This window comes from Portunus trituberculatus, chromosome 47, assembly GCF_017591435.1.
Source record: "Portunus trituberculatus isolate SZX2019 chromosome 47, ASM1759143v1, whole genome shotgun sequence".
In the NCBI taxonomy this organism is placed as follows: domain Eukaryota; kingdom Metazoa; phylum Arthropoda; class Malacostraca; order Decapoda; family Portunidae; genus Portunus; species Portunus trituberculatus.
Genome location: NC_059301.1, coordinates 20,652,254 through 20,672,253, shown reverse-complemented (window position 1 = coordinate 20,672,253; position 20,000 = coordinate 20,652,254). Strand labels below are relative to the sequence as shown.

Sequence of the window (20,000 nt, the reverse complement as noted above, 5' to 3'; positions counted from 1 at the left end):
CTTCCAAAACTCATGCAACTATGAAATAAAGCCTCATGAAATAGTGGAGGTGAGGCGGACAGATGTTTGAGAGGTCAGAGTCAGGTGTTGGTCGGGAAACTTTTAGCTTTATATCGGCGCTTTCCTCATTCTGTTTCTTATCTTTTGAGAATACGAGCCTGAGTGTGGTGCAAAATAGGTCAGGATCAGTTGGTTTGTGCTGTAGATGCTGCAGGAAGTATTGGTGTTTGTGTGTGACTGATGCTCGTGGGAAGAAGAGGAGAAGAAGGTTGTGGAGGAGGAGAAGGAAGAGGTGAAGGAGGACAAGGACGAGACGAGACGGAAAAGGAGTATAGAGAAAAAAAGTAAGGAAAAAAAGTAAGACAAACAAGAGGATGAACAAGAAGAAAAAAAATGGAGAACAGGAACAGGAAGAGAAAAAGGACGAACAAAAAAGAAGTTAGAGCAAGAACAAGAACAAGAACAAGAACAAGAAGGAGGAGGAGAAAAGGAAGGAGGAAAGGAAAAGAAGAAGAAGAAGGAGGAGGAGGAGGAAGAGGAGGAGAAAAAGTGAGTAAAAGGAGAAAAAGGAGAAGGAAAAAAGAAAAGGAAGGAGAAAAAGAAGAAGAAAAGAAAAAAAAAGATGAAAAGAAGGAAGAAAAAAAAAAAAAGAAAAATAAGAATGAAAGAAAAAAAAAAATCCTGAGAAGAAGAAACAAGGAAAAGAAGGATAAAAGACGGAGTAAATTGCATGCATTGTACAGACGAGCTGGCTGAGACACAAGACAGACTCGCCAGCGCGGTGTCTTGGGCCTTGCGAGATTTTCCTTGGCCTGCGAACGTGTGTAGAATTGTTGGCCACCGAATTGTTGTGAGCAGTGTTCTGGCCAGCAAAGAATCTCCCGTAGACTGTAAACATTATGTGGTGTGCAGGGAAAAAGTAATTATAAAACACGCGACGAAAAATGGAAGTGATAAAAAAGAAACAAAACAAAAAAAGGAGTGCTCGCAGAATTTACACAGTCATATTTTTCTTTTTTTTTCTTCTTTTCGTTTATTTACCTTTCTTACTTTATTTTTCTACTTTTGTGTGTTATTTGTCCCTTTTCCTTTTTTGCCTTCTTATTTAACTTTTTTTTTTTTTTTTTTCAACACATACAGTACATGAAAATAGATTTAACCCCTTCAGTACCATGACGCGTTTCCATATTCATTCTGCTTATCATTTGGTGATTTTATACAGCTTCAAACACATGTGGGGGATTAAAATAGTGAAGATTGTGGCCATTAATCTTCAGACCTCCATAGACCCTTCCTAATGGCAAGAAAATGGTTTAATCGTACACTAATCTCAAGAGGAAGAAAATAATGTGTCCCAGTATTGAAAAGGTTGTAAAGGGAATTCAATCTTATACCACGTGACGTTACCTGTATCGTTAATTACTGATAGAAGTAACACTAACCACGAAGGTATTGATGTGTGAGTGAATGAGGTACGCGATCTTACTATGAGAATTTTTGTTTTATACAGAGATGCGGCTGAGATTTTTTATATTTTTCTCGAGAAGACTATAGTAAATGCATAAGTAGTTAGATAAAAATAGAATGAAATAGAGTAAGGTAATTAGATAACTATGTTTAATGGTGTAAATGTTAAAGGAAACCAATTGTCTCACAAATAGTATAGTTTCCCTTTTTTTTTGTTTCGTTTTCTGCAGAGGTGTTAAATGTCAGAAAACGAACATTTTTATGAAGGACTATTGTATATTAACCTCACCGCCATTTTACTATATAGCATTATATTTCGCCACCATCATTGTCACTTACACCACCATAGCCTCGTCTCCATTATCCTACCACATCCGTACTGCACTGCCACACCACCACCACCACCACACCTATTCACCATCACATTTCTACGTACTTCACTATACTCTGGTCACCATCACCTCACAGCACCATAACAATCCTCTCACCACACCTTCACCACTACTAGCACCAACACGGACCACCATGCTATCTATCCTCTCCCATTACCAGGCTCACCACACTCGGATCATCACTCTGCCTCCTCCTCCTCCTCCACCACACTGTTCATCACCACTATTAGGGTCAAGAAACTTCCACTAACACCTTCTCTCTGGTTGAAGTTGTCATCATACACCACCATACGCTATCCACTTTCCTTCCACTATCAACACCACTGCTATTTAACTCGTCACCACCACCACTGCCTCACTCACCACACTCACCACACACACACACACACACACACACACACACACACACACACACACACACACACACACACACACACACACACACACACACACACGCCAGGTTTTTGAGTAGCTATTGAGAAGACATGTTTGGCAAGGTATAGATTTAGATTGCAATTGGAATGACGATATATGGAGGAAAAAAGGTCTTCAAAGGTTACTCTCTCTCTCTCTCTCTCTCTCTCTCTCTCTCTCTCTAAGTCGTCTAAAGTATAAAAATGCCCCAAAAACTCCATTAATGTCTTGTAAAAGGCTGAAATGGTCGAATATAGTCATTTAACTTAGTAATATCTCGTTTTTCCTTCTTTTTATTTTACAAAGTACTAGTGATGATGAATTATTAATGAAAGCAGGCAGAGTTCGATCTTTTTTTTTATTTTTTTTCGTGAGTAGCAGAGGTGAGGGTTTGGCGAGAGGCGCTGGGCAGTCCTTGAGAAGCCAGAGGTGCGAGTGTTGGCTAAAGGAGGGGAAGAAGACAGACTGTGTATTATGGACCGGATTTTCTGAGATCTCAAACACTTCGCCGTCTCGCCCCCGAATACTTTCAACGTACAAGAGTGGAAGTTGCTGGGTCTCGTGGGTGTCTTCATGGATCCAGTGAGAGTTTGATAAGGACTCTGCATCGTTAACGGGGAAAAAAAATCTTTAAAACTGAAATTAAATCTGTGAGAGAACAAGTATATACTATTCTCTCACATTATTATTTTAAACACTTCAGCGCTGCTTTAGTTGAAATGGAATAAATTTTGATGTTATTTTTAAAGTTCTAGTGACAGAATTAACAAGATTTCTACACTCCGAACTGGCGAAATGAAATACTCTTGAGAATCTGGCTTACTAGCTGAAGTCATTTCGAGTTTTAATAGTATTTTTAAAGCTCTAGTGATAATTAACAAGATTTCTACATTGCCAACAGGAAAAACAATCTTCCGAACAGAGCTGATCATGTCTGTGGCTTTTGAAATTTGTCGTGTTGAGAGAGCAAAGTGTTTCTGAAAACGTGCCTAAAATATTTCAGATTACTAAACTGTAAGTCGTTCTCTAAAGGGTTCAAGGACAAGCCACCATTATACTACAGATTACTGCATTGTGCCCTTCAACGTTCATGCAGCATCTCGAAGTTAATCTAAATGAATGCCAATGAAGTTTTTTTAAGGATTTAACTTTGGCTCTTATTTTGCAATGCTATTTCTCTTCACTAAGACTGTTTTTAAGGAGTTGTCATCCGTATATCTTTCCCCTCTGATATCGATCTTTTTTAACCCCTTGAGTATTATGACGCGTTTCCATATTCATTCTGCTTACTATTTGGTGACTTCACACAGCTTCAATGATTTATGTGTGGATTAAAATAGTAAAGAATCTGGCCATTAATTTTCTGACTCCCATAGACCTTTCATAATGTAAATAAAACCATCTAATCTTGCCCGAAACTCAAGGTAGTAATGCGTCCCAGTACAGAAGAAGTTAAGTTATAGCTGGAGTCATCAAAGCCTTCTTGAAACTATCGGTGACATGATACGCACTGTGAAAGAGTACAAATAAGACGATAAAGTGTTAGGAAGTACTGGTTTATGTGCCAGTACCTTCCCTGGCCCTGTGTAGTGAAGCGTTTGTGAAGAGAGGCAAGAACAATAGCGTCATGCGTCTCTAAATACCACCACCACCACCACCACCAGTACACATATTGGCTCGTATTCCCAAACACTTCTCTACTTCACCTCCACTATTTCAAAAGACTTTATTTAAATTACGAGTTTTTTTTTTTTTTTTTGCTGTGTTTTTGCTTTTCTAGAGGCAGATTGACAAGATTTCTGGATTATTAACTGGAGAAACACTATTAAGAACCTCGCTACAGTCATCTCTGTGGCCTTGGAAAATAATCGTGGTGAGAGATGAGAGCGTTTTTTTTTTTAATAAGGACCGTACCAACACCGCTACCACTCACCACCACCACCACTCACCACCACCACCACCACCACCACCACCACCACCACCACCACCACCACCACTCACCACCACGGCCACGCATACCTTAACCACCATCACACCCTAACTCACCACACACTACACGCCACTCATCACCACAACAAAAGGGACTCAGTGCATACCACCACCACCACCACCACCACCACCACCACACTCCTATGCATCACATCACAGACATCATCATTTTTCACCACCACGCCTCCCTCTGTATACATCCTTTGCCACCACCACGCCTGTCAACAGTGGCCGCCCTTCACAAGACTCATAAAAGATAAAGGAGGATTCTGCGGAGGAGGAAGAATGGGAGAGACGGAGAGAGGAAAGTGAAGAGAAGAAAGACACAGGCAAGAATAATGCGCATAGGAGGAAAAGCAGAAAAAAAAGGAGAATGAGAAGAGAGAGACAGAGAAGAAAAAAAATAAATAAGTGCTTGTATGTATATGGTAAAGAAAACGAGGTAAATATGAAAGAGAAGAAAGAAAACGGAGATGTGATTGGCTACTTCACTAAGCATAATGTGACAGCTTCCCTCCTCAAACACAGTATTTAATCCCTTCATTCCCTCCACTCACCCTGGCAGTCCCTCCCTCCCCAGTATACCCTCCAGGACCTCCCCGCCCCTCTCCATCCCTCCATGCCCCTCCCCGCCCCTCTCCATCCCTCCATGCCCCTCCCCGCCCCTCCCCGCCCTTTCCCGCCCCTCCTGAGCACCACTTTTACGGGGCAGCTTCATTGGTATGGGCGGAGGTGTGGGCTGAGTGTTGGCGGGGCGGGGCGGGGTTGGAAGGGGCGGGGCGCTTCTACAGATCCTCTATTAGCTTTGTGTTAACATTCAGAGAGAGAGAGAGAGAGAGCGTATCTTGACATTTCATTATTTTTTCTATTTTAATAATTTGTGTCGTGGTTAATAAATTAGTGCGATTCGTGTCACGTGTATGTGTGTGTGTGTGTGTGTGTGTGTGTGTGTGTGTGTGTGTGTGTGTGTGTGTGTGTGTGTGTGTGTGTGTGTGTGTGTGTGTGTGTGTGTGTGTGTGTGTGTTCCCATTACACAACCAGCTGACCCGGAAGTGACCTGGATATGACCTCTCCCTTCCTCCTCCTCCTCCTCCTCCTCCTCCTCCTTCTGTCTATCCTCACCTCCTTCACACGCCTCTTCCTCCACTCCCTCTCTCCTTCACTTCCCCGTCACTCACTCCTCTCCCTTCCTTCCGCTCCTCCCACCTCCGCCTCCCGCGCCTCCGTCAGGTCATCTTGGGTCACTGCTCACCCAAGACGCCGCGAGGTGGTGACGGGGCGCTGATGGGGCACGGGAGAGGAGGAGGAGGGAGGGAAGGAAGGAGGAGACAGATGAGGGGAGGATAAAAGGGGAGAGGAAGAAGTGTAAAGACCGGGGAGTTATGTCTCTCTCTCTCTCTCTCTCTCTCTCTCTCTCTCTCTCTCTCTCTCTCTCTCCCGGCAAGGCGCTCTCTCTCTTAAGTTTAAAGGAATGATGGCTGTTTACACATATACATTATTTTCACTCCTCTTCTCTCTCTCTCTCTCTCTCTCTCTCTCTCTCTCTCTCTCTCTCTCTCTCTCTCTCTCTCACCCCGGCGAAGCTCTGAATGGGGCCTTGTGTAGCATAATTAATGGCACTGTGATTTTTGTGATGCCTGACTGCTGGGTGGTGGAGGTTAGCCAAGACATTTCTCTCTCTCTCTCTCTCTCTCTCTCTCTCTCTCTCTCTCTCTCTCTCTCTCTCTCTCTCTCTCTCTCTCTCTCTCTCTCTCTCTCTCTCGTGTTCTATTTTGCATGTGGAGAGTGAGGGGAAAGTGGAAGAGGGGAAACAGGAGGAGGAAAGAACGTCCCCCTCCATTTTCTCCATTTAGCTGCAAACACCCTCTAATATCTTGCCGGAGAGGAGGACGGGGGTAGGGAAGGAAGATATTTGGCTAGGGGGGGCTGGAAGGAAAGAGGGAGAGAGGGAAAAGGAGGAGGGAGCGAAGAAGATATTTGGGTGTGGGGAAGGGGGGGAGAGAGAGAAGGAGAGGAAGGTAGAGGGAGTTCAAGCAGGTAAGGAGGGAAGGAGGGAAGGAGGGAAGGAAGAGGAGGAAGAAGTAGGAAGACAGGAAAGCAAGGACGGAGAGAGAGAGAGAGAGAGAGAGAGAGAGAGAGAGAGAGAGAGAGAGAGAGAGAGAGAGAGAGAGAGGGCATCGAGTTACTTCACACTGTCAGACATAAGAAGCTTGTGGCATCATTTCGCGTTGTTGTTGTTGTTGTTGTTGTTGTTATTTTTTTTGTTATTTTTGTTGCCGTTTTTTCTCTTTTTCTTTCCCATAGTGTCTTGCCTCGGCGCGTACACAGTATTAACACATGGTTCTATTATCCCTGAACACTTTGAGGAGGAGGAGGAGGAGGAGGAGGAGGAGGAGGAGGAGGAGGAGGAGGACGAGGAAGAAGACAAGAAAGAAAGATTAATTTTGTACCCGCTAAAAGAACATATTTTTTGGGCTCTTCAAGACATTCAAAGCAGTGTGTGTGTGTGTGTGTGTGTGTGTGTGTGTGTGTGTGTGTGTGTGTGTGTGTGTGTGTGTGTACAAATTTATGTTTTCCTTCACCCCCGTTTCGTCTCATCCCTCCTTCCTTCCTTCTCTCCTTGCCTCCTCCTCCCTCCCTCCCTCCCTCCCTCTCAGCTTACACAGTTATGCCTTCTATTAGACTTCAGGTTTCCGTGACTGGGGGCGAGGGGAGAGAGGCGAGGGGCGTCTCACGTGGATGGGCGTGGCGGGGTGGGCTGGGATGGGCTGGGAAGACGCGTAAAGGTTTGGGACAGGACGGGAAAAGATGGAAAGGGGAACATTTTTCATTGCCAGGAGAGAGAGAGAGAGAGAGAGAGAATTTGTGTGTAGGTATGTATTTAACAACATTTGAAGGGAGACATTTTTTTTTTTAACTTTAACTTTGAATAATGTAATGAAGGGAAATTGAACCCCAATATTTATTTTATTTACTTGTTTTTATTTTTGCTCTTAATTTTCCGAAAGAAGGTAATATATTTTTTCTTTTTGTAATTGTAAAGAATGTAAACCAAAGGAAAGCTGATTTTTTTTTCTTTTCATTTATTTATTTTTTACGAGTGACTTTAAGATCATCGAGGAAAGTTGTAATCAATAGAAATATCCAAATGTCTCCCAATTGACTCTTCGTTCCTACCACCACTCTCTCTCTCTCTCTCTCTCTCTCTCTCTCTCTCTCTCTCTCTCTCTCTCTCTCTCTCTCTCTCTCTCTCTCTCTCTCTCTCTCTCTCTCTCTCTCTCTCTCTCTCTCTGTGTGTGTGTGTGTGTGTGTGTGTGTGTGTGTGTGTGTGTGTGCGCGGTCAGTGTGGTGGGGACAGCAGGCCTCAAGTTGAGTGTTGTTGGTGGCGACCTTCACCGTTGCGTTACCACACAGTTTTGAGGACACCAGTATTTATAGCCGCCGCTGCGCTGCCTCTCGTTAGCACCTTCTTCGCCATTTTCTTGAAGACACATACAAAAAGAAAATAGGTGTGAAAAGGGGAAAGAGGCGGAGGGAGGGCATTGTTGCGGCGTTTTTGTCTCAGCTTAACAACAGCTGGTGCTATCCATTTTGGTTTTTAAAGGTTTTCCTCGTTATAGTGATAGTTTAAGGAGCAATGTGTAACAACGATATGAAGAAAATATCCATGAGAAGGTGATTAATGATTATTGATAAGGCTTTGAAAATGGTCGTCGTGAGAGGCCAAAGCATTTCTTAATACGGGCTGAGGCTTCCAGATGAGGCGGTGGCGCGGCGTGGCCCTACTTGGCCCTTGTATCGCTGAGTATCGGCTGTCGACGCGCGGGTCAGCACACGCCGCCAGGGGAACCCACGGAGGGAAGGGAAAAACTAATGATAGACGGGGTAGCGCTGGACTGAGGACACGGGCTAACTAGCAGACGTCCCGCGGTGGTGCTGACGCGAGCATTAATCCCACGGACTAAACAATGGACTCACTAGGCCGTCAGACTCACGGGTTGGCCTCCGCCCTCCTCCTCCCTGCCTCGTCCCTGTCACGATGCGAGGCTCGAGCAGCGGTGGTGATCCTCTGCGCCCGCCGACCGTCTTACTGACTCATTATTCCCGCATCACGGCCGAGGAGTGTGATGATTCGTCTTCATGTTCATCTGCTACCACGTGGCCATGTGTATAACTCAATAGAACACTAAGGCGCAGTACTGCCAGCACGCGATCACAGCACGTGCAGGGTTGTAATGCCTCTTTGGGAGTTGTCGCTGATCGGTAACACTCACCAGGATACACACGAGGCTCTGTCTTCTGTACTCAGGATGGTCACAAACTAGCCTTGTGACCACATATATATACATGTAATCCGAAAAAAACACACATAAATACATATATTAGGACTGTGTTTCCTAAAAGATGAGTAGCCACTGACACTGACCGCCCCTGCCTCCAAACATTCCATCCTGCTGATCTGGTGCTTGTCCACTGCTGCTCTCCTTTACTACTTCCTGCACCACCTCCTTCATTATACTTGCCTCATTTCACTTCCTTATTAACTCTAGTATCTCTCCTAAATGCCCCTTCCTGTATGTATTATGATGTAGATTAGAATTGTGGTCAGTATAGTTATTATCAAGTCATTTTCCATAGTGTTCATGCAGCGATGGGAGAAATGAGTATTGGACGCTGAACAGTTGTCAATGATTTGTGCTTCCATCCTCTTGCTTCATAAATATAATCGCCTGCGTGCTTGCTTTTCATGGATCATTATTAGTGAAAATGTGAGTCACGTAAGATTATTCATAAATCATGCCATCTTCAAATTATTTCATCCATATATCTTGTGTTTTCACTCATGTACTTTCATCTAAATATATTCTATGTTTGGAGGAAGGAAGGAAGAGAAGACCAGTAGTAGTGAGAGAGGCAGATCAACGTATTTTGGACCGAATAGTTGTCTTACATAGGATGGGACACATTTTTACCTTGATTTATGCATATATGATTAGACCATTTTATTGACATTTGGAAGGGTGTATGGAGGGCAGAAGGTTAATGACCACAGTCTTTTCTATTCTAACCTCCTACATAATTTTCTGAAGCTATATCAAATCACCAAATATTAAACAGAAAGAATATGAAGATGTGTCATGGTAGTGAAAGGGTTAAGCGGAGGAAGATAGAAAATGGGGAATAAAGTACATGAAGAATTAAAACACAGAGGAAGATGAGTGATGGTGGGAAGGCTCAAGACGGAGAGTAATGGTGGTGTTGATGGTATTCACGCGGGAGGGTCAGGGAGGGAGGGTATGGCTGTGAGGGTGGCGAGGCAAGGCAAGGCAAGGCAACACAAGACAAAGCAAGGCAAAGCAAGGCAAGGCAAGGCAACACAAGGCAAAGCAAGGCAAGGCGAGGCGAGGCAAGGCAAGGCAAGGCAAGGCAAGGCAAGGCAAGGCAAGACAAGGCAAGGCAAGGAGAGACGAGGCGAGGCAAGACGAGGTGAGGTGACCAGCGCCTGACCGTCTCAGCGAGGGATGCGACGTGTCATGCCCTCAGCCTAACTTCGCGAGTCTGGTGACGTGCCAAGGCTGCGGCTGAGGAGGAATGTTCGTTGTTGTTGTTGTTGTTGTTGTTGTTGTTGTTGGTGGTGGTGGTGGTGGTGGTGGTGCTGGCTTTGTTGTAGCTTTTATATTAGGAGTAGCGTTTGTTGTTGTTGTTGTTGTTGTTGTGGTGGTGGTGGTGGTGGTGGTGATTTTGTTATAGTTTTTATAGTAGTAGTAGTGTTTGTTTTGTTGTTGTTGTTGTTGTTGTTGTTGTTGTTGTAATGGTTGTGGTGGCGGAGCGGGATTAGTTATTTGTTGTTGATGGAAGTAGTTAAGTCGTGACATTGAGTTCCTTGACACTTGGCAAGATCAAGTTCATTTTGTTCCTTCTTTTCTCTCTTAAATTAACCATTCCACCATTCCCCTTACTCCTTTCATTTATTTCTTTACCTGCTTTCCTCTATCTTCCTTCCTCCCTCCCTCCCTCCCTCCCTCCCTCCCTCCCTCCCTCTCTATCACTCTTCCTTACGCTTCTCACCACTTCCATCCATACCTATGTTGCAGTCAGTACATTGAAGTCCCAGATCTTTTAATTCATACGCTTCTTTTTTTGCATTAACGTCTTTAGTACAGAGACACGTTTTCATGTTTATCGTGGTTACTATTTAGTGATTTTATACAGCCTCAGAAAATTATGTGGAATTAAAATAGTGAAGAGTCTGGCCATGAACCTTCTGACCTCCATAGACCCTTCCTAATATCAATAAAATCGCCTTGTAACATTCAAAACTCATAGTAAAAATGCGCCCCCACCAGTACTGAAGGAGTTAATATCAATTCGTCTTATTCCTGCTGCCTTTTTTTTTTTATGTTTCAATTTCAACATTACTAATATTTTCATGCAGCTCTTCACCTCGGCGCCACGAAACATTTCACACTCACCACCAAGTCCACCTCTTCTCAGCCACTCCTCTCCCTACCCGCGTTCCCATGCCGCCTCCTCACCATGTATGCACGCACCCCTCCTGCCTCACCAACCCTTCACCCGATCACCTGCCCGCTCATTAATTACACTCTTGATTACCTGAAGGAGTCTTTCAGGTGTCGGTGTTCCTGCTGGAGGGGGTGAAGAGAGAGAGAGAGAGAGAGAGAGAGAGAGAGAGAGAGAGAGAGAGAGAGAGAGATTGGTAAGAAAAGTGAGACGAGATAAGGAAGAAAATGACGGAAGGAAGACAGAAGGATAAGAATGTAGTGAGGGAGGGTAATAGATATGAAGGGAAGGAAGGAAGGAAGGAAGGAAGGAGAGAAGGGAGGGAGGGAGGGAGAAAGGAAGGAGGGGAGTGAGTGAGGGAGGGAGGGAGAGAGAGAAAAGACAGGAAGGGGATAGGAACGGAAGGAAGAGAGAGAGAGAGAGAGAGAGAGAGAGAGAGAGAGAGAGAGAGAGAGAGAGAGAGAGAGAGTGCACTGTGGGGGGGACGGAAGGGGGGTTGGCAGCGGGCGGGGAGAGAACAAGAGGCGCCCTGTTCCTCAGGTGAGGCGCCGCCCCTCGCCAGGTAGTCCTGCTAATGAACCCTAGACTCACCTATTTCCGCGTCGCTCCCAATTAAGCTCCACAGAGGAGGAGGAGGAGGAGGAGGAAGAGGAAGAGGAGGAAGAAGGGGAAGGGGAAGAGGAAGATGAAGAGAAGGAGGAGGAGATGATGATGATGATGATGACGACAAAGTAAGAAAAAAAAAGAAAGAAAAAAGATATTAAAAAAGAAAAAAAAGGAAAAGCCGAAGAAAAGAAAGATATAAAAATAGAGAGAAATTAAATAGAATAATGTAAAGGAAGATGAAAAGTAAGAGAAGAATAAAAAGATGATGATGATGATGATGTGAAAGAGGAAGATAAATTATGATGATAACAAAATAATAAAAAAAAAAGAGAAGAAGAAGAAGAAGAAGAAGAAGAAGAAGAAGAGAGCGGTAACTATGATCGCGACCCGGAACACTGGAGAGAGGAAAGGAGAGAAATATGTTCGAGAGAGAGAGAGAGAGAGAGAGAGAGAGAGAGAGAGAGAGAACTATATAGCAAAATTATTCAAAGATTTATCATAGCATCACATTTTCTACATCAAAACTATATAATCATAAGGAAGATATTTTCGATTTGAACCTCCCGCCAAATTCGTGTTACTGGCTTTGGTAACTCGTTGCATTGATCAGTTTTGTATTTTGTATTTGTATTGTATTGCTGCTTTTGAATTTACCGCCAGTGACATAACCCGTGTTGCTCAGCGCAGTAAATACCTCAATATTCACCTTTTCTCCGTCACCATCACGAGTATACACAGTTTCAAAAGGCCATAGGGATGATTAGCCGTGTTCTCAAGACTTTATTTCTCCTGTTAGTGCTGTAGCAATCTTAACCCCTTCAGTACCATGACGCGTTTTTATATTCGTTCTTCTTAAAGTATTTGGCGACTTTATACAGCTTCAGAAACTCATGTGGAGATTAAAATAGTAAAGACACCGGACAGTAATTTATATAAAATCGTCTAATCATACCCAAAACTCACGGTGCACAGAGTCCCAGTATTGAAGGAGTAAGATCTATAAGTATAACCATCAGAACACCTTTGAAAACTCGTGTAACTTCAACGAGAGAATTTGAAAGTGGTGGAGGTGCTGCCAGGAGTGTTTCAGAAAATGGTCCCCCAACAGAGTATTGCTAGTAATTTGTGCACCTTATGTGTGAATTTCTCGTACAGTGATGTTTTGATTTCTTTGTCTCGTTCTGTTTCATTTTGGTAGATTAATACTAATGGGGAGAGAGAGAGAGAGAGAGAGAGAGAGAGAGAGAGAGAGAGAGAGAGAGAGAGAGAGAGAATTTCCTCCTCTGTTATCCATCCATTATTTATTTGCTCTCATCTCGTTTCCTCTCTTCTTCCTCCTCCTCCTCCTCCTCCTCCTCCTCCTCCTCCTCCTCCTGCTGCTTCCCCTTTGACCCTACCCACAGTCACACCCAACGATCACACGCCTCGCCGCCTACCAACCCTACCCTACCCTCCCTCTCCCTCTTCCTCTCCCTCTCCCCGCATCTCTCCTCTTTCCTCCGCACCCACTCCCTCGCCCCGTCCCTGCGAGGCTCTGGTGGTGAGGCGCCTCCCTGGTCGTACCCCGGGCCCACTTTTCCTTCATAAACATAAACAAATTCGAGGTTGTTCTTTCACGCTATAACGCGGCGCCCTTGTCCAGCTGTCAGTGCCACCACCATATGACAGAGGGGGGGCGGGGGATTAACGCGTGATGGCTTAATTTAACTTGCCTTTTGCCTTGCTCTCCTCTTGTTGTTGTTGTTACTGTTGTTTTTGTTAGAGTTGTTGTTTTATTCATCGTGTTCATCTTTTTCTTGTTCCTGTTCTCGTTTTGGTTCTTGTTCTTATTTATTTTTTTTTTTTTTTTTTTTTTTTTTTGCATCGTTATGGTTATCATCTTCACCATCATTTTCATTAATATTCTCCTCCTCCTCCTCCTCCTCCTCCTCCTCCTCCTCCTCCTCCTCCTCCTCCTCCTCCTCCAGTGTTGTGTTGAAGAAGATCGAGAAATTCTTTACTTATGATTTTCGAGATTTTCTTTCAGCTTTATTAATATTACTCTTTATTTATTTTTTGTTGGTCATGTTGTAAAGCTGAGGTTTGCTAAGGGAAAGTCTTGCCTTATAAACTTGTTGAATTTTTGTAGTAAGGTTTATGAGGCAGCAGATAATGGTGATAATTATGACTTTCTATACTTAGATTTCAGTAAAGCTTTTTGACAAGGTACCTCACCAGAGGCTCTTGAGAAAGATAAGAGTGCACGGTATAGGAGGTCGAATATTAAGCTTGATTAGAGCGTGGTTAGACGACAGGCGACAGAGGGTAGTAATTAATGGATCTAATTCCGAGTGGGAGGAAGTAATTAGTGGGATGCCACAGGGCTCAGTTTTAGGGCCATTATTATTTCTAATATATATTAATGACTTGGATAATGGAATTAACAGTGACATTAGTAAATTTGCGGGCGACACAAAGATAGGTAGATTAATAAGGTCCAATTCGGATGCCAAGGCCTTGCAAGCAGACTTGGATAGAATGAAAGAATGAACAGATCGATGGCAAATGCTGTTCAATACTAACAAGTGCAGGATACTGAACGTAGGTAGAGATAATCCAAGCAATAAATACACGATAGATAACGAGGCACCAGGAAGGGCCAAGTATGAGAAAGATTTAGGAGTCATAGTTATTTCCGATCTCGGTACAAGGAAGCAATGTATCGAAGCCAGAAATAAGGCAAATTATTGTGTGTGTGCTTCCTTTACTACTCTCCTTCCCACGAAAAAAAAAAAAAAGAAAGAAAAAATGCACTCTCAGATTATATGTTCACCATAATCTTGAACATTATGCCGCCAACACAACACAGGAAGAGTCGGTCAGTCAGACGGATTCAGTCTCGATAAGTGAAAAAAAGTGTAAAAAATCAGACTAAGCAACTCTTTCTGCGCCGTAAAATTCAACAATAATCTTAGTTAACTTGTGAGCGCGGGGTGGGTGGTGAGTCGGTTGTAAATGACGGAACCAATGACTGATGGTGATGTATGATGGTGGTGATGGAGGTGTTAGGAAAGCTATTGGCAGTCATTATCGTGGTGTGATTATTGTTATTCTTATTTCATTTATTTATTCATTTATTTATTTATTTATATTTTTTTATATTATCTTTTTTTTCACGCATCCTTGAATTACGATACGAGGACTGCGTGTACAGCAGTGTCGCCTGCCCTTGAGTTGAGACAGGGAAGCAAACTCAGATCATAGTTAGACATTATCTCGCCAGCTTCATAATAAGTAATGTTTCTCTCTCTCTCTCTCTCTCTCTCTCTCTCTCTCTCTCTCTCTCTCTCTCTCTCTCTCTCCTAATGGCGTGCCTTACTGGTCTGGGTGGTTGGCGTGGTCTGGTTTGTTGTTATGGTCTGTCTGATCTAGTGTGGCTCATGGCTAACTAGTCTGACAGTCTGGTCTGGTCTCCATGGTCAGCTGGTTGGTCTGACTGGCTGATTGGTGTGGCTGATGTGGCCTGGTGTGGCGGGCTGGTCTGGCCAACACATGTGGACAGAGGCAGCGCTGCGGTGACAAAAGCACGATAGCACGACCTGTAATTAGTGTTGCCGCTACTTTGTGGCTGTTTTTTCCCGTTGATTTACGAGGTGGACCATTTTTTGTTTCTCTCTTTTTTAGGGAAGAAAGTAGAGCAAGAAAAGGAGGAGGAGCGGAATAAGGAGAAGAGGAAACCGGAGGAGGAAGACGATGGGAGGCAAAGCGGAAAGGACTAAAAGGAGAAAAGGAGGTAAGACAGATGGGAGAGACGGCAAAAGTGTTTTAAAATGCAGTAACAGCAGCAGCACCACCACCACCACCACCACCAGTTGTAGTAGTATTTATAGTTGCAGTGGAGATAGTAGTGGTAGTGGCAGTAGTTGTGGTGCTCGTGGTGGTGGTGGTGGTGGTGGTGGTGGTGGCGGCGTCAGCTATAGAAATTGTTAGTGTGGAAACTATACTTATTATCTCATAGTGTGTGTGTGTGTGTGTGTGTGTGTGTGTGTGTGTGTGTGTGTGTGTGTGTGTGTGTGTGTGTGTGTGTGTGTGTGCATTGGAAAACTTGTACTTACATTTGTTGAGGTTTTGGACGCAGCTGTGCCAGCTGTAGTAGTTGTTGTAGTTATCGTGTAGGATTGACTAATTATAATGTAATTTTTCATCCCGTAATTCACCCCTGCCACCCCAACACGCGTGAATTACACTAATTATATGTAAATGTTTCTCAGCCCTCCTTCCGCCGCAAAACCTAAGGGCGCGCGCAGACACACACACACACACACACACACACACACACACACACACACACACACACACACACACACACACACACACACACACACACACACACACACACACACACACACACACTGCTTTGGTTTGTGTGCCTCGTATTATATAAGTTTGAAGCATCAAAGCTACGCACGAAGTTTGTTAGTTTATTTTTCTTGTTTCAGTAGCGTCAGTTCACCACATCAGTCTAATCTGTTTAAACTGTAACCGAGCCGCTGTCACCTGCTGAATGATGCCTTAAGGAACCGATGGTTTTGTTTGCTGAGTAAAGCTTTACGAAGACAAAAGTGTCCTGTCTCTTGAGCTACGAGTAATGTATCGAGGTGGGAGTGTTGTCTTTCATTCAGGCGGATCAATTTTCGTTTCGTAAGTTTCCGTGACATGGCCGTTCTTTCTGTCGCACCAACACGAGAAATGAACTGGATTGTGATGATTTGGCACAATCCAGTGGTCGACAGTGGTTCACCTCACGCCGACGGAAGACATGCGGGCCGTAGTCTTATATACTCACTCTTTGGTGCCTAAAGTCCCCACTCACACGGTATATGGCAGTTGTAAGGGCTTTTCAAGGGGGATGTTTTCATGTTTCCTGTGATGTTCAACTAGGATTCCGCAATGCCAGTACGAAAAACACTCACAGGAACCTGATCAATAATGTGCGTGACCTTTGAAAATTGTCGTTGTGGGAGACCAAGAATTTAACCCCTTCAGTACCATGACGCGTTTCCATATTCTTTATGTTTACTGTTTGGTGACTTCATGCAGCTTCAGAAACGTATGTGAGAGATTAAAATAGTGAAGATTCTTGCCATTAATCTTTTAACTTACATAAATCCTTCCTAATGGAAATGAAATTCTCTAATTGTACCTAAAACTCATTGTAAAAACGCGTCCCAGTACTGAAGGATTTAAACAAGAAATCATAAGTTGGTTCCTCTTGTTTCCTTGGCATCTTTCGTGAGGTAAATCTGTTATTGTCTTTTTTTTTTTTCCTTCACTTATTCAGCTTCCTATCTCCGTTGTGTATTAGTTTGTCATAGTGAGGAAAGAAAGCAGCATCATTGTCTTTGGATGCGGAACTAAACTCGCGGTCCTCATCTGGATAATGATTGAGTGAGTGCCGTGGTGTTGAAGGGACTGTGTTACGTTTCCTCGGTGTTGACAGAGGAAACATTGATCTAGTTTAGTAATTTTGGTTTAGGTGAGAATGTCATCACCCTCTGGCTCGAACTGAAACACACACACACACACACACACACACACACACACACACACACACACACACACACACACACACACACACACACACACACGATGTCTAAGCTTTTCACCAGCTGCTTCCCTTTTCCCTTTCTTTCTACTCTCTTACTTTCTCATCTTTCCTTCCTATCTGCCTGCCTGCCTCCTCCTCCTCCTCCTCCTCCTCCTCCTCCTCCTCCTCCTCCTCCTCCTCCTCCTCCTCCTCCTCCCTCATTCCTTCACACAAACAATTAAGTGTGTCATAACTCCTTCTCGCCTTGTCATGGAGAGGGGGCGGGGAGGGAGAGAGGGAGAGAGAGATTCTATAGCATGTAATGGGTAAATACTGGCCCCTCGCCTCCTCCCGCCCCGCCCCGCCCTCTCCTGTCCCGTCCCGTCATCAGGATCACCCCCAGCACACACTCATCTGGGGTGCCTCGCGGATGTCCCCAGAATGCACCGTGACGCGACGTGATGGCGCACACACACACACACACACACACACACACACACACACACACACACACACACACACACACACACACACACACACACATGTTTAAATCGTGAGGAGAGCGCTCTGCTTTTCATATACAAGATATTTTATGTGTAACCTATCTAGTCGTAAGTAATCTGACCTAGCTTACTCTATCCTATGAGGAGTGTATAACCTTACTAGATTTTTCTCTCCTCTTCTCTGTCTCTCCTCTCTTCTCCTGTCCTCTCCTCTTCTCCTGTCCTCTCCTCTCCTCTCCTGTCCTCTCCTCTCCTCTCCTCTCCTCTCCTCTCTCCTCTCTCTCTCTCTCCTCTCTCTCTCTCTCTCTCTCTCTCTCTCTCTCTCTCTCTCTCTTCTCTTCTCTTCTCTTCTCTTCTCTTCTCTTCTCTCCTTTCCTTTCTTTCCTTTATGTTGCTCTCCTTTCCTTTCCTTTCCTTTCCTTTCCTTTCCTTTCCTCTCCTTTCTTCTTCTTTCCTCTTTTCCTCTCCTCTCCTCTCCTCTCTTCTCGTCTCTCGTATATGGGAAGAGTATGAATGGCAGGCAATGGTGGCAAATCACACAGGCAAAGAACATTCAAGGGGTTAGATTAAATTAATGTAGATATGAAGACGTGACGTTATGAGAACATGAGTGACATATTTCTACAATAAGATGGATACACGCTAGTGAAAAAGAGGGAAATACAGCGGTAGATACTGTGACAGATGCGATGATGATGTTCAAGATATTATAGTACAGAAGAATCGCGGGTTACGAATTTATGAAAACAAAATGGAATAATGATATCAACTGAACCAACTTTTTTTTTTTTTTTTTTTTTTTTTTTGCTATTACAATATGACCAGTTAGATTTTGCATTTTCATTCGTAAATACTAATTGTTCACTTGTTAACTATTGCACATGTGTATAGCCTTGAGAATGGGAATGGGGAATGGTCACAGATCCACTTTACAATGAAATATATACTATAATCGAGGAAGTGAATTTATCCCACGCCGATCTCTAAGTCTGTGCTTGATAAGAGGAGGAATGCGTCAGGTCAGCTTGTCACGCGTTCTTTATCACCTCGAGCAAACATCCTCGCGTATTTAACAGGCTCCAAGGAGATCTAAAAGGAGGAGGAGGAGGAGGAGGAGGAGGAAGAAGAAGAGGTGGCGGTGAAGAACAAACCATCTCGTGACGGAAGATGAATTGTCCGACTCTACTTTGCATTTGGCAGTATAAAGCTCGTGGATTTGCCGCTAAATGTACATTACGTAGATATCCATTTAGTTCCTTACATTATTATTATTGTTGTTCTTGTTGTGATTATCATTCATCATCATTACTATCATTATTATTACCATCATTATTATCATTATTATATTAGAACTTCCGTCTATGTTTTATCTCCAGATTCATTTTCTTCCTTACTTGGTTTGAAATTTCGATTTGCTTTTATTTAACGTGACATTTCGTTTGTTTCATCATGTACTTTTTTTCCAGTTTGTCTTATTATTATTATTCTCTCTCCTGTGCTGACTTATACTTTAGTTTCTTCACAGTTTATATTTATCTTTGGCTTATTATAGTTCAGTTGTAGCACATGAAGGCAGCGGGGATTTCTGTGGCCAGTCAACCTCTTTCTGTTCTCCCTGCCCATTCCGATTTACACAGTGGAGAGGAGTGAGGAGGAGGGAAAAACTAAAGAGAGAGAGAGAGAGAGAGAGAGCGAGAACATCACACCACTACCACCATCACCACCATTACCACTTAGACCGCTCCCGTGATGGCCGCTGACGCCTCGTGATGCTATCGTGGTCGTCGTGCCACATTTGTCGTCGCGAGGGGCAGGAGGGAGCCGCAGCGCACCTGTCTTAGGACCCTGCCACCTCCACCCTCCCCGCCGGCCTGCCCCGCCCCGCCCAACCCTACCCCTTGCCCCGTTTTTGCGTGTTTTACCCTCCTCCGATGTTTATGAGCTGTGACGTGGCCGCGAGACACCCCAAGGCAGCCCTATGTGTTAGGTTGTCTCTCCCACGTCTCCAGCTCGGTCTCTCGTCTCTATGGCCTCAGCTCCTTCCGTCCCTTCTTGTCCTCTCTCTCTCTCTCTCTCTCTCTCTCTCTCTCTCTCTCTCTCTCTCTCTCTCTCTCTCTCTCTCTCTCTCTCTCTCTCTCTCTCTCTCTCTCTCTCTCTCTCTCTCTCTCTCTCTCTCTCTCTCTCTCTCTCTCTCTCTCTCTCTCTCTCTCTCTCTCTCTCTCCTCCTCTCCTCCTCTCTTCTCTCCTCCTCCTCCTCCTCCTCCTCCTCCTCCTCCTCCTCCTCCTCCTCCTCCTCCTCCTCCTCCTCCTCCTCCTCCTCCTCCTCCTCCTCCTCCTCCTCCTGCTCCTGCTCCTGCTTCTCCTCCTCCTCCTCCTCCGTCCCCACACCCTAGGTACTGATGTCAGCTGTTTACTTAAGATGCCAGCGAGGAATGATTTGTGTGTGTGAGTGTGTGTGTGTGTGTGTGTGTGTGTGTGTGTGTGTGTGTGTGTGTGTGTGTGTGTGTGTGTGTGTGTGTGTGTGTGTGTGTAAAGGCTAGA

The 20,000-nt window shown here is 44.3% G+C and overlaps 1 long non-coding RNA gene across 1 annotated transcript in view; it reads left to right on the top strand.

Moving 5' to 3' along the window:
• Positions 1–20,000, top strand: part of LOC123520485 — a 119,130-nt gene that overhangs the window by 84,452 nt on the left and 14,678 nt on the right. Inside the window, exon 3 of the long non-coding RNA XR_006679265.1 lies at positions 15,054–15,162. This is a non-coding gene — a long non-coding RNA (uncharacterized LOC123520485). The remainder of the gene's footprint in view (positions 1–15,053; positions 15,163–20,000) is intronic.